The sequence below is a fragment of the Marmota marmota genome, unplaced genomic scaffold (assembly GCF_001458135.2).
Source record: "Marmota marmota marmota unplaced genomic scaffold, marMar, whole genome shotgun sequence".
Lineage (NCBI taxonomy): Eukaryota > Metazoa > Chordata > Mammalia > Rodentia > Sciuridae > Marmota > Marmota marmota.
This window is the reverse complement of record NW_026000108.1, coordinates 269,144-288,960: the sequence shown is the minus strand read 5'-3', so window position 1 is coordinate 288,960 and position 19,817 is coordinate 269,144. Positions and strand designations below refer to the sequence as shown.

The 19,817-nt window shown below is 40.3% G+C and overlaps 1 long non-coding RNA gene and 1 pseudogene across 1 annotated transcript; both read left to right on the top strand.

Annotated features, from left to right (window-relative positions):
* Positions 1-1,952: 1,952 nt before the first annotated feature.
* LOC125610880 lies at positions 1,953-10,609 on the top strand. The gene is made up of 3 exons (XR_007340929.1): positions 1,953-2,341; positions 2,893-2,920; positions 8,718-10,609. It is a non-coding gene; the product is annotated as an uncharacterized LOC125610880 (long non-coding RNA).
* A 5,077-nt stretch (positions 10,610-15,686) lies between these two features.
* On the top strand, positions 15,687-18,851 carry LOC107138886 (annotated as a pseudogene).
* Positions 18,852-19,817: the final 966 nt, after the last annotated feature.

Genomic DNA, 19,817 nt, shown 5'->3' with positions numbered 1-19,817 from the left:
ACTCCCGAGGATCCTTCAGGAACTGCAGTTACCAGAGCCCTCTGCAGTAAGGGCAGCATAGGTCCAATGTAGACTGTACTATTCATAACCCTCAGTAACCTGCAGCTTGCAGAGACTTTAGCAGTGAGGGTGTTACTGACAAAATGACAAACTATGCTACCCATTACCCTTGGGTGCCTCTGTTCCCAGGAGCCTCTGGAGTGAGAGCTGCAAGGGCAGAATACCAGACTTAATGCTCAGAATCCCTGGGGATGACTGCATACCCTGTAACCCTGTAACTTCCAGAGGTTTCTGTGGAGAGAATTGTATTGGTAGAGCACACTACCTAGAATCTCCAGGGTACCAGGGAAAGCATGGCATCTGTAGCTCCCGTGATTCTGCCAGCAGGGCTGAAACACTAGACTACATTATTCAGAACCCTCAGGGCTGCAACTCCCCAAACCTTCTGTGGTAAGTGGGCAAGCCATCGGATTGCAGTGCCCATAATCCTAAGGGGGACTTTAGCCTCCAGAATTCTCTGAGTGGCAAAACACTGGGTTACATTACCCCCAACCCTCAGGGGGTGTAGCTCTAAAGATCCTCTGTGGTGAGAACCATAGGGCAGAGAATTTAACTATACTATCTAAAATCCCTGGGGGGGGGGGGGGGGGTTGCCCCNATAATCAGTGGCCCACAGCTCTCAGAGACCTTTGACATCAGGGCTCCCTGAGTAGAATTGACTACAATACCCAGAATTCCTGGGGGCTCAGAGCACCAGGTACCACTATAGTGTGATCTGCAACAACATAGCACCAAGCTACAGTGTCCCTGATGCTTGGGGTCCTGCAGCTCCCAGAAGCCTCTGTGCTGAGGTCTGCATGGGCAGAACACAGGACTATGCTTTCCAGAATCCCTAGGGGCTCCTGTGTGATGGGGTAGCCTGCAGCTCTCAGAGACCTCTGCAATGAGGGCTGCATTGTAAAATACTGGATTACACTAGCCAGAATCCTGGGGGTATGTGCTACTTACAGCCTCCCCAGACTTCTGTCAGTGCTGCATGGGCAAAACACCAGAATACAGGTTACCTGGGCCAGCACAGGGCAAACAACCCACATGGCCCTCTGTAGGAAGGGCTGCATGGGCAGAACACCATATTACACAGTTCAGAATCCCTGAGAATTCTGAATGAATGTGTAGCCTGCAGCTCCTAGAGGCATCCATGATGAGAGCTGAATTATCTAGAATGAATTATCTAAAATCATCTAGAATGTCCCAGGGCTGGGGGGTGAAGCCTGCAGTTCCCAGAGGCCACCAGGTTCTTCTCACCTTGACAGTGGCCACCATGGGCTGGGATTTAGCTTTTTTTTTTTTTTTTTTGGCACCAGGTAGTGAACACAAGGGTGCTTAACAACTGAGCCACATCCCCAGTTGTTTTGGTTTTTTATTTTGAAACAGGGTCTTGCTAAGATGCTTAGACTATCACTAAAGTGCTGAAGCTGGCCTTGAACCTGCGATCCTCCTGGCTCAGCCTTCAGAGCCACTGGGATTACAGATGTGTGCCACTGCGCCCAGCCTTAAAATTTTTTCTTAAAACCCATGATCCTAAAATAGGGCAGTCTCTGGCTAAGTCACTCTGTCCTAAAGACTACAATTCCCAGAGACCTCTGTAGTGGCCTGTTTCTAGCCTTCTGCTGTTGGGTGCAAGTGTAGGGGCTCCCTTCAGCTACATATTTCTTCACCTCTGCCCGCCTGGGCTCCTGGCTGCAGCAGTGCGTGGCCTGGTGGAGGGCAAGGCTCGGGTGCAGGGAGCTGGACTTCTGGACTCCCTGTTTTCCTCTCCTGAGATTTCACTCCACGATGCAACAGAAAACACAGGCAAAGCTAGTTACGGCAGTGGGAACAGATTTTATTCAGTAACAGCTGAGGGTGGAGAAAGTGCTGAGATTCACTAGGAAGCCAGGAGCAGCACCTCCTCTGAGCAGTGAGCAGCAGCTCCTACTGTGGGCGTGGCCAACAAGGGGGCGGAACCTCACCACCATCTTTGATGCCTGTCCTGCCTCCTTCAGGGTGAGGACAAGAATTCCTGCTTCAGGACCAACCCGGGAGAGCCTGGCTCCGGGACACTGTGGGTCACCCCTCAGGGAGGGGCAAAACTGCCTTCTCAGAGCAGCGGGAGGGAGATGTCTGGCTTGGGGACACTCAGAGTTCCCTTGTCCTCAGGGCTGCTTAAGGCAGACACCTGGTTCAGGGAAACTGTGGGTCAGGTCTCTAGGGACACCCGGGCTCCTTTCTCCTCAGAGCTGCCTCAGGCAGATACCTGGTTCAGGGACACTGTGGATCATGTTTCTAGGGATGCCCAGAGGTGAGATTCACTGTGGTATATATATACATAATTTGGTCAGTTTCATTCTGTGGTTCCTCCCTTTTCCCATCCCTCTTTTCTCCTGCTACATCCTGTTCTGTTCCACTGACCTCCCTTCTATTGTTATGGGATCTCCCCCCCTTTTATATTTCCTTATTTATATCTAGTTTCTGTGTATGAGATAAAACATTTGACCCTTGGCTTTCTGAGTTTGGCTTATTTCACATAGCATGATGTTCTACAGTTCCACTCATTTACCAGCAGATGCAGTAATTTCATTCTTCTTTATGGCTGAGTGAAACTCTGTTGTGTGTATATACCATGCTTTCTTTATCTTTTCATCTGTTGACAGACACCTGGTATGATTCCATAGCTTGGCTATTGTGAATTGTGCTGGCTTAAACATTGATATGCCTGTATTACTACAGCATGCTGATTTTAGTTCTTTTGGATAAATACCAAAAAGGTGGGGGGGGGGGCGGGGGCGGACAGCTGAATCATGTGATGACTTCATTTCTAGTTTTTTGAGGAATTTCTGTACTGCTTTCCAGAGTGGTTGCAGTCCCATGTAAACAACAGGTAAGTGTATCTTTTTCCACATCCTCACCAGAGTTTGTTATTTTTTTGTATTCTTGATGTTTGCCATTCTAACTGGAGAAATATTAATGCAGATTTGATTTGCATTTCTCTGATGGCCAGGGATGCTGAACCTTTTTTTCCCCCACATATTTTTTGGCCATTTGTATTTCTCCTTTTGAAAAATGTCTGTTTAGTTCTTTCACCCATTTTTGATTGAGCTATTAATTTTTCTGATGTTAAGTGTTTTGAGTTATTTATATTTCTGGATATTAATCCCTTGATGAAAGAGTAGATGGAAAAGATTTTCTCCTATTCTGAGGGGCTCTTTTCATGAGCCTATTTCCTTTACTGGGCAGAGCATTTTAATTTGAAGGCATCCTACTTATGAGTCTTGGTTTTAGTTTTTGAACTTTATGGATCTTCTTGAGGAAGTCAGTGCCTGCACCAATATGATGGAGAGTCAGGTTTCTATGAGCTCAATCTAGCTTTTCCACTGACTTACATCTTCATTTTAGAAATCATTTGTCTTGAATTGGTTGATCTATAATAAATAGCACCTTTCATTATAGTTTTCAAGTGCTCTACAGCTTCTGCCAAAATAGTTCATTGTCTATGAACATTATTAAAATGCATTTAAATGATACATTTAAATAATATTAAAGAATTTTAAATAATCATAAAGATGAATGTAGAATAAAAGGAATTGGGTTTTATAATAATACTGTATCCCTCTCCTTAAAAAAAAAANTATATATATATATATATTTAGTACTGGAGATTGAACCCAGGACTTCATGCATCCTATATAAGTGCTCTACCACTGAGCAACTTCTTTTTTGAGACAGGATCTTGCTAAATTGCCCAGACTGGCCTCAGACTTAGGATTTTCCTTTCTCAGTCTCCCTAGTAGCTGGGATTATGAGTGTATACCACCATGCCTGGTTCTTCTTTTTCAGTGGAATACCTGCTACTTCCACGCACCTTAAGGTGGCTGGTATAGAGCAGGCAGTGGTGGTAGATGGCCTAGGGACTTCTGCCCAGGATTCAGGGAAGCTGCTGGTGACTAGTGCATCAGGTGGTAGGTGGTAGGTCAAGCAGTCTGTCACTGCCTCTGCCCAGTTCAGGTCAGTTTCCCTGGGGTGGATTATTGGGATGGAAGGTTAGAGAATGAGGGGCTCTGAGCTAGTGACCAGGAAGGCCACTATTCCTCACCACTTATGGTCCTGTTGGCTTCCACCCTCCTCCAGACCCCTCCTCCAGGCCCTGCTTCCCTTCTCCTGACCCCACCCTATCCTCCAGACCACATCCTCCACAGGCTCTGCCCTGAACCTACCCCTGCCCCCACCCCTACTCCAGGCTGTGTTTCTTCTGACCCCTGCCCCATCCAGACCCTGGCCCTCTTCCAGACCCTGCCCTGTTTCCAGGCCCCACCCTTCTCCAGATCCACTCTCGCAGCCACAGCTCAGTGCACTAATTGACAGTACATTTGCAGTGGGGCCCAAAATAGCCTGTTGTATAAATATTGACATTCTACATTGGATTAAATATCTTGACTATATCAAGCTTTGATGGAACATAAATTGAATTTAGGAAAGTCACCTCTTCTGTCTAGATCATAAAAATTTGAAATAAAATCAGAATTTGTTAAAGGTCCGGTAATGCTCAGCTGTAAGCCCCAATGACCCAAAGTTCTTTTCCAGTAGGAGATCTCTAAGCACCAGTCCAAACTTTTCTATGCTAATTGATTGATTGAGTTTTCTTATTTTGGTTGTTTTGCAATGTCTGTATTACTAGGAAATGCCCTGTGTCTTCCAGGTTTCCAGTTATGTGCAGTAGATTTCTTGTATTCAATTTTTAATTTCTTCTTTTTAGTTTTCTACAGAATTCTTAATACTGTGAACTTCTGCTGTTTTCCATCAGCAATATATTTTTTAATAATTGTTTTTTAGGTGTAGGTGGACACAATGCCTTTATTTTATTTACTTATTTTTATGTGGTGCTGAGGATCAAACCCAGGGCCTTGCCCATACTAGGTGAGCGCTCTACTGCTGAGCTACAATCCCAGCCCTGTCCATCAGCAATATTTTAAAAATATACTTTTAGCTTTCTTGGTTTTTCATTAAGAGAATTGTCTTGTTTGAAAATTCTCATGATAATCTTAACTGATTTTAATTATTTTCTGCTTATTAAGATGTCTTTGGGGACTGGGTATACAGCTCAGTGACAGCAATTGCTTAGCAGTTGAAAGGCCCTGGGTTTCTACCCAGCATCTCACACACACACACACACAATGCTTTGATAGGACTCAAGCATCAGAGGTATCCAGAGGTATGTTAAAAAAATCATGTATTTACACATATACGCATACACCACAATACCTCTTCCAGATTTAGATGAAATTATTCTAAGAAGAAATTTCAATGTCAACTATTATATTGAATGATACTTAAAACCACTACAAATGAAATTTCCTTTGGACTCTAATCATTACAATGCATAAGAGACAAGTCAAAAGCTGGTTTTTGTAATTAAGAAATATTTACTAAAAATAAACTTTTTAAAACATTTTCTTTTCTACTTTTCAATTTAGAAAGCATATCCCTATGTCTTATTAAAGTTCTACATTTTTTGTTTATTTATTTTTATGTGGTGCTGAGATTTGAACCCAGTACCTCACACATGCTAGGAAAGCACACTACCACTGAGTCACATTCCCAGCCCCTAAAGTTTTACATTTATAAAAAGTTAGTTCTCTTATTCATTTCAAGCAAGGGATTGGGTATTCTGATGAGCATGATGCTTTATATATTGCCAGGAATTCTTGTTAGATAACTCTGTTAGTGTTTTATATCAGTTCAAAATATCATTTAAAAATATGCCATTGTGTTTTGAGTTCAAAAATTTGAATTTCTTCTTTTGAGATTATATGCTTATTAATACTTAGAATTATTTCACATGAAGTGCCATAATTACATTTTATCCTAATGTTTGTGCCCCTATGTGCTTACAAATTGGCTTTTAGAACAGAGTTGAGTTTATCTCATATCTGTTGGATTCATTAGAAAAGTATATATACTTTTTATTATATTTAAAATGTTATATTTGAATTAGTAGAACCAGAGGTTAGATATGTTAGTGTTGTGAGCTGAACAAAGTGCAGGTTTACTTTAATTGTTTTTGGGAGGTTGATATAATGGCTTCTTCCCTGTTTTACTCCTGCTATGGTTGTCTATGATCATATGTCTGGCCTGGAGAATTTTTTTTCACACTGGGTGTTGAACTCAGGGCCTTGTATGTGCTTGGCAAGCACTTAGCTACATACATCCCCAGCCCTTTTTAAAATTTAATTTTGAGAAGGGTCTTGCTATATTGCCCAGGTGAGCCTCAAATTTATGATCCTCTTGCCTTAGCCTCCCAAGTAACTGGGATGACAGGCATGTGTCAAAGTGCCTGGCATGTCCTAGAGGATTTTGATACAGTATTACATGTTTCCAATGTGTTAATAATTTCATAAGCTATATTTTGTCCATTTTTCTTCTCAACAGTCAATAAAGCCTTTCTGTTTTTTCAATGGTATGCTTAATATGAACATGCTTTATGATGTGTTCCTGTTGTTCATGACAGTCTAGTTATGCAATTCACAGTAAGAGTATTTTGATTATGATAGTCTCAATGGTGTTTCAGGTCCAACATATTTTCCTGGAAGCAGTGATTATTCATTTCCTATTTGATTATACAAATAAGATACAAATTCTTTTTTTTTCTTTTATGGTGCTTGGGATTGAACCCAGGGCCTCCTGAATGTTGGGCAAACACTCTCCCCCTGAGCTGCATTGACAGCTCCATAGATCCTTTAGTTGTGATTAGCTTCATGACTAGCTAGAATGATAATAAAATTATATAGAAGTTCTACTGAATTTGAAACATTCAAGAGTCTGGACATCTAATAATTCTTTGTGATTTCTAAAGAGTAGAGTGTTTTTTTCATAATGCAGCAGCATCTAAGATCAGGCATGGTTGGAGTGGCCACCTATGCTCTTTGTCTCACCATTTCCTTCAGAATGTCATGGAGGAAATGAACCTTTTTGTCTTTTTAAACTCTTCTGCTCAAAAGGCAGATTGGTTTCCAGTCTTGTTTATCTTTTTCTTTTCATTTAAGAGTTTGGGCATCTGATAGTTCCTTATGGTTTTTAGAAGGTAGAATGTTTTCCCATAACACAGAAGCATGTAAAGTCACTCTTGGGCTGACTGCCACCTGCACTTCTCTGGGCTCACCACTTATTGCAGAGCATCATGAAGATGGACACTGGTGTCCTTTTAAACTCGAATACCCAGAAGGTGTCACTCATCATCATTGCCAGTGCTGTTACCTTTTTCTTTTCTTTGACTATTTGTTCAGGGAAAATATTTTATTTTATTACTGCTAAAGTGTATGCATAGAAACAAAATAAAGACAAGGATTCTTTGGGATAACTAATCCAAAGTCGAAGTGAGTCAATTTGCCATTGGAACATGTATTTTTACAAAGCAGCTCTTATTTATTTATTTATTTATTTATTTAGGATTCTTTTAATTTTAATCTTTTTTTTTAGTCATCCATGACAGTAGAATGCATTTTGATATATAATACATACATGGAATGTACATACATCAATCATATTGTCTATTCTATTCTGCTGCCCTTCCTATCCTCCCTACCCCTCCCCTCCTCTCCCATCCTTTCTCTCTATCCAATCTAATGTGACACACTTTTTTTTCTTTTTCTCATCACAACATCATATATGTATTCTGTATAACAATGAGGTTCTCCTTCCATCTGCTGTGCAACTCCCCTCTCCCTCTTTTTCCTTCCCACCTCTCTTCCCTATTTAGTGGTAGTCTTCTTCTCATGCTCTTCCTCCCTATCCCATTTTGAGTCACCCCCCTTCTATCAGAGAAGACATTTGGGATTTGTTTTTTAGGGATTGGCTAACTTCACTTAGCATAATCTGCTCTAATGCCATCCATTTGCCTGCAAATGCCACGATTTTATTATTTTTTAGTGTTGAGTAATATTCCATTGTGTATAAATGCCACATTTTTAAAATCCATTCATCTATTGAAGGGTATCTAGGTTGGTTCCACATTATAGCTATTGTAAATTGTGCTCAAAGCAGCCCTTCTGATAAAATTCAGCCATGAGTTCAAATAGAATCTCATTTTTTCCTCTAGTCTAAAGTGATCAAGTTTTTAGAAGTACCTAGTGACAAGTTTACATGTGTTGTTACTTCAACACAGAACATAACAGAGGCACTTGTCTTGAATTAAATATTAGCTTGAGTTATTTAATTTTTGTGTTATAATAAATTTTGTGTTCATAATAAAATACAGAACTAGCTAATAGTGTCATTTACCAGTAATTAACTATACAAATAATTAAAAAAAAGGTGTTTCTGAAAATGTAGCCATGTTTATTTATTTACTTTTTAGTTTTAGGTGGACACAATATCTTTATTTTACATTTATGTGGTGCTGAGGATTGAACCCAATGCCTTGTGCATACTAGGTGAGCTCTCTACCACGGAGCCACAACCCCAGCCCGAAAATGAAGCTACATTTAAAGTTTTATTTGAGTATCTTTATACAAAAATTTCAAAGAAAGCCTCAATCTGTTTTTTCCCTTGTGATGACTTATGTGCACTATCTCAGATATATTAACATCTTAGACCATTTTTCATGAAGAATAAATACTAGTATGCTATAATTAACTGAAGTTGTATTTCCTTTGGATTCTCAGTTCTGCCTCTTCCTGTTTCAGGGCCCCATCCAGGATCCCAAATGATATCCAGTCAACATGTCTCTGTAGACTCCTCTTGGGGTGACAGTTTCTCTGAACTTCCTTGTCCAGTGACCTCGGCACCATGGGGAGGACCTGTCAGACTGAGTGAGAGTACAGAGCAGAGACAGCCCAGCACAGGGCAGTTTCCCACTGGGTGATGCTAAAGCCCTGTGAGCACCTAGTGCAGGGAGATCCTGCTCTCAGGGGGACCAGAGCAGCCATCTGACCACCTCACCACGCAGCTCTTGCATGTGTAATAATTGGTTTAAAGTTAGAAGCTGTGTTACTGACCAAGACCTGTGATCACGACTGTAGTCCTGATGTAAGCAAATGGTCAGGTATTTTTTAGATTGTTCTACTTTGGGGTTTACTTGTTTTCCCTCACATTTAGACTTGCGCCATGTGTCTGGGGGAAGCAGTCACAGAGGTAGAGAGCTGCTCTGTCATCTCAAGCCCTCAAGGTGAATGTTATTTTAGTACTGAGGGTGCTCAGCTGGCTGGGGGAGTGCCTTTCATGTTTCCTTGTTTTTCTTGTATTTAGCCTAGGGCTGTGAATCTGGGGGAAGCAGGTCACAGAGGTGGACAATGCTCTGTCATTTCAGACCCTCAAGGTGAATGTCATGTTAGTAATAACTGTGCTCACCTGGCTGAGATAGTACCTTTCAAGTTTCTCTCTGTGGAGTTACTATTCTCTGCATGTCCACATTGTCTGTTTTCTGGAGGAAGTCATTTTACAGGGCCCACACTTAAGGAACAGGGAGTTACCTTCACCTCCTCAATGGCCTTGTCTGCCTTAGTTATTTGGTATGCATCTACACAAGAGGTTTCTGCACAAGAGAATTGCATATTGTAAATAATTTATCTCAATCTATAGCTTTTCTTTTTGTTCTCTTTCACAGAGTATAAAATTTATTTTTTTCATGTTGCCGCAGTCTGGCTGGGCACAAAATAACTGAGCCACCACGAGGCACTTGTAGGTTCAAACAGGATCTACTTTATTGCCAGAACCCCACCAGAACACTCCCCAACTCCTCAGAAAACCCATGAGAACCAACGGGAACTCCACGGGAACTCTGCGAGAACTCAACGGGAACTCAACGAGAACTCCACGAGAACTCAAAAGTAGTGGGCACTCGAGATAGCAGGAGCCGCCCCACTGCTGGACAGCAGAGGTTTATATATACAACTGAATATGCTGGCATTACTTCTCAACCACTCCTTCTGGCAAAATGCCAGGCGCCATCCCGACCTGGTTGTGGCTCTCAACATCTCCCCCCTTCTGTGTAATTAAACAAGCATGTGGCTTAGGGACAGTGCCTGTCTTAGGTTGTCCAATACTACATATGGTCCTTACCCGTCATCGGATGAGCTGACCTCAAGGTGTCAGCCTCCTGTCTTAGGTTGGTACCATTGTAATTGGATCTTACCCATCATTGACTACTGGCCCAGCATTTTTAGCCACACTTGTGGATACAAACACCATAAACAATCTGCTACAAGCAGAAGGGGAGGATACAAAATGCCACAACAACAAGCCAATTGACGGCTCCTTTTGGAAAAATTGTACCACCTATGACACCATCGGCAAAGATACCCCAGCACCACCACTATTTGCTGCACTAACAGATAGTTCACAATGCATACAAGTGATACATAGTCCAGGCAAGTTCTGCAAGTAGTTCAAAGTAGAGGAATCTATTAATATGTCCATTTCCTCCAAAAGTAAATAGACTCCTTGATTGAGTATCACTTGTTGAGTTACATTATTCATTGATGTATCAGTTTATACAGTTTGTTGTGATAGCTATCGCAGAAGCTGTACTTTGGTTTTATCTTTGTCTTTACCGGCACTGGGATGAAGATAGGAATTCTGGCAATGATGGCTAAAAAAAAATTATGTAACATTAGCAGGCACTGAAAGAAAGCAATTTTCTAAACAATTTAGTATCCTGAATAGAATTAGATATAATGAAAAGGAAAGGTGAAAGTAAACAAACAGATCTGTTAACCTCCTTTTTTGTTCACATATTAAAACAATCCTCAACAGCTCTTTACCCAATTTAAATTAAACCATTTAAATCATAGGAATAATAAAAAAAAATTTGGATCCATTTTCTCATGAGCACTCCTCATATATGATATATGGACATATGCACATACAGACATACAACACAAAACACAAGTGTGCACACAAAATACAATACATACAACACATAACATAATAGTAAAGGCCTTGTAGCTTTTCACAGGTGAAATCCCCATTGCAATGCTCAAAAACTCCACAGTCAAAAAATAGAGCTGATCAGAAAAACATTAACTTAGGTCTATATGAGCTCAAAAAAAAAACAAAAAAAAAAACCAAAATAGAACTTCATGATGTGGGAAAGGGCAATAAAAAAAATAGATATTGAAAAAAGCATCCTGGTTACCACCTGGGTTTGACTCTTCTTTTGATATCCCATCCTTTTTTTTTTCCTTTTTCTTTTTTTTTCCTGTAACTTGCATATGGGTCTGAATGTATTCCTACAAGCAAGACCCAAGGTTTTTTTACATTTGAAATAGGCCTTAATGGTGTTCATTATTCATTAGCCTCCAGGTGGGGGAGAACCACTGTCACAGATGTAAGGATAGCCAAACTGGAGTTCTGGATATCAGCTGTTATGGATTGATTGAGCCAAATCATCTTCTTTTTGGTCTGTAGAAATCACTTTAGTTAATCTCTCTGGAATCCAAATCGGCTGCTGTTCTCCCTGTGGAAACACACAAACAGACCCCCGACTCCAGACAATCACTGGGTCAGGACCTTTCCATTGTCTTGTTAGAATATCCTTCCAAAGTACCTTGGGCTTATGTACATTTTTTGGACACATATGCCTATCCGCAACAGTAAGCCCTGATGAATCCAAATTTTAAAAGTTTAGAGTAAAAAGGGTTATTTTAAGTTTATCTTTGGGGGATATATACCCCTTCCCAATTCCCTCTTTTTGCTTTAATAAGTACATTTTAATAGTTTGATGAGCTCTTTCAACTATACCTTGGCCCTGTGGATTGTATGGGATTTCTGTTATATGAGTAGTGCCAAATGATGAGCAAAATTGTTTAAAAGAGGTAGAAGTATAGCCAGGGCCATTATCTGTTTTTAACTGTTTTGGAACGCCCACAGTGGCAAAATTTTGTAGGCAATGAGCTATAATATCTTTAGTTTGTTCTCCGGCATGAAGGGAGCCCATCAAAAATCCGGAAGAAATATCAACTGTAACATGCAAATATTTTAATTTTCCAAATTCTGGCAATTGTGTGACGTCCATCTGCCACATATGGTTAGGTATCAGTCCTCTAGGATTGACTGCAAGATTAACTTGTGGTAAAAAGGTCACACAATTTTGACATTGTTTTATTATTTGTCTAGCTTGTTCCTTAGTTATTTTAAAACGCTTTTGTAAAGTATTAGCATTGACATGGAACTTTTTATGAAAATTTATAGCTTCTTCTAGTGTAGAGAAAATATGTATGTCATGTGTAGTTTTATCTGCTAAATCATTGCCCAAACTAAGGGCTCCAGGCAATCCTGCATGTGCCCTGATATGTCCTATGAAGAATGGTTCTTTTCTGTCCCAGATTAGACTTTGTATAGTGGAAAACAAAGAGAAAATAGTAGAGGAAGGGGAAATCCTACAGCATCTTCAAGGGATACTATAGCATTAACTATATACTGACTATCGGAAAATAAATTAAATACAGAATCTTTAAACATCACAAAAGCTTATAATACTGCATTAAGGTCTACCTTTTGAGCTGATTGTTTGGGTACTAAAAATGTAAAAGTTTGATCAGGGGTAACTACTGCTGCTGTACTTTTATTTGACCCATCAGTGAATATATTTGGAGCATTCATGATAGGTGTTTTTCTTGTCATTTTTGGAAAAAATACAGGATGCTTAGACCAAAAAGACAACAAAGGATTAGATGGTAAGTGGTTATCAAATGAAACATTAGATTTGCACATGATTATTGCCCAAGTATTTAACTCATTAGCTAACTCATCAATTTGATCCATTGTATATGGAGTAATAATTTTATTAGGATAAATTCCAAACACTCCCTTTGCTGCTTTTATTCCTTTGAGTATTAATTATCCTACAGCCTCAGGATACCTAGTAAGAATATTATTAGGAGAATAAGATAAATGTATCCATAATAATGGACCTTCTTGCCAAAATACTCCTGTTGGAATATTTTTGTTGGTAGTACAATAAATAATAAAGGCAAACTTATATCAATTCTATACAAATGCATATTTTCCATATATGTTTCAATGACTTTTAATGTCTTTCTTGCTTCAGGAGTTAACATGCGGGGTGAATTTGGATCTGATGGACCTTTTAGGATATCAAATAAAGGTCCCAACTCTCCTGTTTGTATGTCTAGATAAGGTCTTATCCAATTTATGTCTCCTAATAACTTTTGAAAGTCATTAAGTGATTTGAGTTGATCTACTCGTATTTGAATTTTGGTGGATGGACCATGGTTGAGGATAATAGAACTCCTAAATAATTAATTGGATAATTTAATTGTAATTTATCTATTGCTATCTCTAGATTATAATTTTTTAATAAGTTTGTAAGTGTGGCATAACATTCTAGCAATGTGTTTTTATATTTGTGTGCTAATAATACATCATCCATATAGTGAAATATCTGTAGTTCAGGATTTTGATTTCTAAGTGGCTGGATTGCTTTGTTAACATAAATTTGACACATAGTTGGGCTGTTAGCCATCCCTTGAGAGAGTACTTTCCATTCATATCTCTGATCGGGACCTTCATAATTCAATGCAGGGATAGTAAATGCAAAACGTGGATTGTCCTCAGGATGAATTGGAATTGAAAAAAACAATCTTTAATATCTATAACTAAAACATACCAGGTTTTTGGCAAAGCAGACAATTGAGGAATCCCCAATTAAGCAGGTTAGGGTTAGGGTTAGGGTTAGGGTTAGGCTATAATTTTTATTTCACTTTCATAATCGGGATCAATTACCCAAGGACTTATCATAAGTCCTTTTAGAGTAGAATAACTGCATCCCAATAATAAGTCTACTGTTCTTTGGTGGTTTGAGAACGGCGTTCATTAGCCCAATGTCTCCCTCTATGGCATCGTGGGCAAATACCCGGTATTCTTCCCCTTTGATCATATCCAGTTTTGTTAAACCCTCCTCCTATGGAGCAACTCCTTCTAAAATGTCCTGTTTGTCCACAATTGTAGCATGTTTTTGGCCTGGCACCTAAAGCCTATTGTACTGCAACTGCCAAGACTTGCCCTTGTTCATTAATGTCTGCTGACCCTCATTAGGTCCCTTTCCCAACAACAGATCTAGATTTCTCTGAGGATAACCAGCTGTTGCATTTTGCCTAGTCGTCTCCATGCAATATTCCTGATTGGCAACCTTCCATAACAGATATTGTCCTCCATTTAACACAGCTTTGCACATACTAGTCCAATCTGCTGGTGTCATGTCCAAGTTAGTAATGGATTCTACCATACTTACAGTGAAGGGTTCTTGAGGACCATAGGTTGTTACAGCCTCTTTTAGCTGCTTCACTGTTTTGAAATCTAGAGCATGGTGAATTTGCTGCCCTCCTGTCCTCTCAAATACAGGGCATGCTAATCTTTGAGGTCCTGTCTCAGGATCCCATCTATCAACTATGGTGGTTGGGGGCCACCCAGCATATGTTGTCTCCCTAGGTGGAGCTGTTGGTTGGACACTTATGCCTTCTGGTGATAGAAAGGTGTTAGTAGCAGCCTCCTGTTGTAACTTCTCTCCTGATAGCCCTTCCTCCTTTAAACTTTCTTCCTCTGTCTGACTAGCTCGAAAGACCTTCTCTTTTACTTGATCTAACATGTCTTCTACCATAGTCTGAACTGAAGGCTTTGGACTAGGCAAACAAAATCATATCATCATCCACAATGGCAATGTGCTAACTGGCAGAGTTCCTGGGTTTTTCTTTTCCCTCTCCCTTAAATCTCTACCATGATGGTCCCATTGTGATATATTCAACAACTCCTCCTTAAAAAGCCAAGGGCTACATTTTTGTATTGTATCAACATATGCCCTAACTGTTCTTGGTTTTACTGTGGTGCCTCCTTCCTCTAGCAATTTACTTAACACTCTTTTGGTTTGTTTTTTTACTAATTTCTGATCTCATATTTCTACTATAAATATAACGCAACCCAATAAGATATCACAAAACAAAACCGAAACAGAATGAAACAAAAACGGAACAAAACTGCATTGTATCAATTTTCCTATTTTCTTGAAATGTATATTTGTGGTCTATCTTTATCTCTTCCTCAAGGCCAAACAACTTTTCTAGCATCCTATTTATTTCTAGGGGCAGGCAGCTTGAAACAGAAACGTAACAAATCAAAACAAGAACACATTTCTTTTTTGAAATGGTCACCCATTCTCTCACCCTGCCCTCAGGGGTGAGAAACTTCACTTACCCCCAAGCTTCAGGTGTCCCCTGCACGGGCCACCAAATGCTAGTCTGGCTAGGCACAAAATAACCGAGCCGCCACAAGGCACTTGTAGGTTCAAACAGGAACTACTTTATTGCCAGAACTCCACCAGAAAACTCCCCAACTCCTCAGAAAACCCGCGAGAACCAATGGGAACTCCACGAGAACTCAACGGGAACTCCATGAGAACTCAAAAGTAGCGGGCACTCGAGGTAGCAGGAGCTGCCCCACTGCCAGACAGCAGAGGTTTATATATACAACTGAATACGCTGGCATTACTTCTCAACCACTCCTTCTGGCAAAATGCCAGGCGCCATCCCGACCTGGTTGTGGCTCTCAACATCATGTGATACTGGGGATTGAACCCAGGGCCTCACATATGCCATGCAAATGCTCTACCACTGAGCTATACCCCATCCCTTTAAAAATCTTCCATACTGGCCTTGAATTTGCAATCTCCCTGCCTCAGCCTTTTGAGTAATTAGGATTCTTGGCATGCAATACCACACTTGGTAAAAATTTAATTTTATAAATTCCATGCTATCAATATTTTCTTCTGCCAATTTAATTTTAGTATTGTGTGTTAAAACTCATCACCAAGGGCTAGGGATATAGCTGAGTATTATAGCTGAGGTTATATGTAGCTGAGGTTGTCCAACATGCGTGCAGCTCTGCATTTGATCCCCAGTTCCAGAAAACACACACACACACACACACACACACAGTTACCACTCTCTAAGATTACATGGATTTTCTTCTGTTTCTGTTTAAATTTTTTTTTTCTCAAATTTTAATTATGGACGATTCTGAGTCAAGTTTTGTGGAAATTTCGGTTTGCATATACATTCATTTCACTGAATATAGTTTCCAAAAGCTTGTTCAATCAACACTTTTTGACATAGTGTTTAATGAGTTTCATTTCCATTTGAATTTCCAAAATCATGGCCTTGAATAATCTGGATAGAGTACAGAAGTTCATCTATTTCCCAGGAATGCCAGAAGGGGACATAAATGCACCTCTGAACTGCAGTGTCCTGCACTGAGTCCCAGCAGCCACCAGAGGGCATGTCACCTTCCTGGACCCGGTGGTAACATGCTTCTGATATGGCGATGTGATAGGGCTAACATGTTATTTATATGCAGCCTCTTAATGCATTATCCATAGTGACTTTTGATACTAACGTGTCCACATGGGGTCTCTTATAGTAATATAGTGCCCATAGCTTTATTACATTCAGCCCTATCTTCTTTAACATTAGTATAATGTCCACATTGTAGCCTCTAATGTTAATGTAATATCCATTTTGTGGCCTCTAACAGTAATATAATATTTGTATGGTGGCCTTAGATGATAATATAATATCAGAATCATACTCTCTAACAGGAATAAAATATGTACACTGTGCCCTCATAACATATAATTACTGCCCTGTGGTTTTTAATATTAATGTAATGTCCAAACTGAGGCCTGTGATACTAATACAATATCTACACTGTGGCCTCTAATATTAATATAATATTAACACTTTTGTTCATGGAATATCCATATTATAGCATCTAAGACTTATGTAATATCTGCCCAGTGGACTTCAGTGCTAATATAATCTCCATAGTAAAGTATCTAAACCTGATATAATAGCTGTCCTGTGGTCTTTCATTAAAAATGTGGTATCTATAATATACAATCCGAAACTAATATAATAGCTGACCTTTGATCTTTAATACTAATATAATATACATGCATGGCCTTAAACTTCTATAACAGGTGCCCTGTGGACTTTAATACTAATGTAACATCTACATGATGAAATCTGATTCCAATATAAAACTGACCTTTGACTAATATAATATCCATACTACTACTGATATAATATCCATACTATAGCATATGTATAAGTAAGCAGGGCGGCTTACTTCGCCATGGCGGTCACCCTCAGCCTATTGCTGGGCGGCCGAGTCAGTACTGCTGTCGCTGCCATGGGTTCGCCACCTGAGGGCTGGCGGGCTCAGGCCCTATGGGCCATGAGCCGGACCGGATTCCGACTGGGAGCCAGAGGAGCGGGAGCTGCGGGAGGTAGAGAGGCCAGCTCCTTTCCCGCCCCAGCCTGAAGCTGGCCTTGGGCCTCAGCGCTTGGGGCCGCGCCCCCGGACGCCAGGCGTCCTCCACTGGGACTCTAGTTTCTTCTTACCTGTTGTTAGCGGCGTTGCGACAGATGTTCAGCTCCCTTGGGACACAGGTTCCTTCGCTAGTGACGTATATTTCGTCACACTTTTAGATAGTTCAGCATGCTTACAGGCAATTATTGTTGTAGGTGTTAGATTTTTGGGTTGGTGCACAGAGCGGTGTTAAGCTGGCAAACGTGGCCCGTGGCCTTTACTGACACAAAAGAGGGCTGGGCTCTTGGTGATTTAGCCCCAGACTTTTCAAACACCCATCTTGCTTCCACGCATGGCTTCTGCCATTGGTTCTCTCCCCCAGCACCCTGAAAGGACAGAAAAAAGCAATTCAATTCCAGAAAATTCGGCAAATGGAGGCGCCAGGCCCCGCCCAGAACTCTGATATGGGAAGCCATGGAGCAGATACGGTATTTACATAAGGAATTTGCTGAGTTGAGTCCTGGTCAGTTCCCAGGTTGGCTGAAGGTTTTGATGTCAGCACCGATGTTATCCAAAGGGTTTTAAAAAGTAAATTTGTACCCACTTTGGAACAGAAACTGAAGCAGGATCAAAAAGTCCTTAAGAAAGCTGAGTTTGCCCACTCACTCCCGCAGCTCCAGGGCTCTAGAGATACCGTGAAGCCACTTGCTGCAGGCCACTCTGTATCAAACTCTTTGCCGATGCCAGGGGATGAAGTCTCATCTGAAGGTCAGCATCACAGCACAGCTTTGACAGTGATAGAGTCAAAAACTCACAGTACAAATGCATTGAGACAAAAGGGAAGGAATAAAGGAATCCAGGGCTTGAAGAAGGAAAGCTTTGTGCCTATCACTGCAGCCTTAGGTCATCAGAGAGAGCTGCAAAAATACTCCAATGATTGTGTAGGCACCAGAAGAACTGACAGTAATGGATTGCCAAGTGATGAGAAACTGGAAATGTTGAAGACAGGGGAGCTTCAGAACCAGAACTTCAGCAGCAAAGTGGTGCAGCGGGGATGGGAGTTCTTTGACAGCAATGGGAACTTCCTGTACAGAATCTGAGTTGGGGCCCAGCTTGTGGAGATGCATGTGAAACAGCTAGACTAATATATTTGGAGCTGCCAAGATTTCTGCATGTGGATATCTACTTTGAAATAGGAGGAATTTGATGAGCCTGGAATATGGACAGAAAGAGCTGCTTGGTTATTCAAGCTTCTTGGATCACTGCTTCCAGTCTGACCTGTGCATCTTCAGTATTCTCCTTTTTGTTTAACTTCTGTATGTTGAAAATCAGTATTGTTTCTGTGATACTTGCAATAATATGTTTGGGAGAAAGTGAAAAGTTTGCTTTCTGACCTCATTTCCTTCTTGATCATTGAACACTAACAGTTTTTGAGCTGCTTAGTAAAATGGTTCTTTTATTTTCCTTTGGTGCAAAAATAAAATGTAGCAGTTCGTGTTGCAAAAAAAACCAACCAACCAACCAAACAAACAAAAAACCAATAGAATAGCAGACCTGAAACCTATATCAATCATGATATTTATATCATAGCATATAAAACTAGTATAATACTATAGTATAATAATTTGTAGCCTTTAACATTAATATTAATATTATATTAATGACCTCTCAAACTAATGTAATAGCTGCTCTTTGGCCTGCTAATACTAACATTGTATCCATAATATAGCATCAAAAACTGGCATAATAGCTGCCTTTTGGCCTTTAATAGTAATATAGAACTCATAATACAGCATGTAAAACTGATATTATAGCTGCCTTGTGGCATTTGATACTAATATAATATTTATACTGTGGCCTCTAAAATTAATATAATAGTTTCCTGTGGACTTTAATGCTAATATGATAAAAATGCTGCTATTTTATTAGTTTTATCATATTAGCAGTATGGTACCTAAAATACCATAATAGATGCCCTGTGGTATTTAATAATAATAATATCCATACTATAGCATCTAAAACTAATATATTAGGTACCCAATTGCTGCCCCTGACCCACGTGGGCATCTGAACTCAAGGTTGCTCGTGTGAATTTCCAGGGACACCAAATAAAATGCAGACACACACTTTACCTTTAAACAAGTTTCAGGATGACTCCTCTACTCTTGGCCTCAAGCTCCCCAAATGGGAGAGTGAGGGAAAGTCATGAGAGGCTGGCGAGAGAGAGCGAGCACATTTGGAAGTGGGCTATTATTAGGAGGACCCTTATTCTTAGAAAGTTCCATCCAAAAAAGGTCAGAAGGGGCATGGTTACAAAGGACAGGTGAGTGTAATTCGACCCAAGGGGCTATAGGGTGACAAACCTATGTCTGAAGATATGTCCTCAAACTTCTGGGACCAGGGAAATGTATAAGTCACTATGAGATGTAGTGATGGTCAAAGCTTCTCTGCTCTGGGACAGAAGA